This window comes from Rhinopithecus bieti, unplaced genomic scaffold (genome assembly GCF_001698545.2).
Source record: "Rhinopithecus bieti isolate Rb0 unplaced genomic scaffold, ASM169854v2 scaffold_763, whole genome shotgun sequence".
Lineage (NCBI taxonomy): Eukaryota > Metazoa > Chordata > Mammalia > Primates > Cercopithecidae > Rhinopithecus > Rhinopithecus bieti.
The window spans coordinates 1495782-1496886 of NW_016803270.1; positions in this window are offsets into that span (position 1 = coordinate 1495782).

Below are 1105 nucleotides of genomic sequence, written 5' to 3' on the forward strand. Positions count from 1 at the left end.
GCCTCCCAAAGTGCTGGGATTACAGGCTTGAGCCACCGCGCCCGGCCAGGAAGACTTCTCATTCCCTCACTTTTTTTCTCAAAATCTTGAACTTCTAGAATGACCTTGTTCATTTTTTCATTTTTCAAAGTCCTTTTCCCTTGAAGCCCTCATCTCCTTAGATAAAGCCAAACATGGAATTATTTTTAAGTCATAACTTTTAAAGAGAAATAAAAGTTGAAGGGTAGTATACACAAAAATCAATGCTGCATTTTATAAATTATAAACCTGAGGCATAAGAAACTTAATGACTTGCTGAAGGTCGTATAGTGAATATATCAAAAAACCAGGGCCCTAACTTCTAGGAAGATTAGAGTCAGATAAGCATTGACTCTAGGGACAAACTAATAATGAGGTAATGCTTATAAAGCACTTAGCTACAAACCTAGAATATAGTAAACACCTAATAAAGGTCATCATAATAGGTTTCTGTCTTCAACAATCTCTGGGCGATAAGTATGATGAAGGAAATAGGTGGGGGAGGACGTGCTGAGTAATGGAGAACTGCTAATTTTATACAAGGGGAATCTTATTTAAATTCATAGTAACCATACCTCCTGCCCCCTTGACATAGCCTCCTTTTAGCCTGGCTCTTTGATTTAAGATAATTTTCAGCCTATTTCTTTTGCCTTCTCTACCTCGCTGAACACTAAACTTTGAGTGTCCATTCACATTAGAAATACCAGCCTGATACACATCAATTTGAATTGGAAAATAAAGAAAGCTTAAAAACAACAACCAAAAATACCAGTAGTGTACTCAATAAAGTGGGAAATGAATGACAGGACTACAAAAATTTACTTCAACTGACTTCAGAGAATGCAACTTAATTTTTGTCAAATGCAAAAGGCATGAATATATTCAAGCTTCAACAAGAAGACCTAAATATTCAAAATGCCTAAACTTTGTTGAAGAGTCATTCAACAAATGCTCACAGATCTTTCATTTGTCTGGGTAGCCCTCTTGAATGGTAAAATCTATCCAAACCAGCTATGGTCCTGCTATGATTTGGATATGGTTTGTATGACTCAGCCAAGTCTCACGTTGAAATATGATCCCCAGTGTT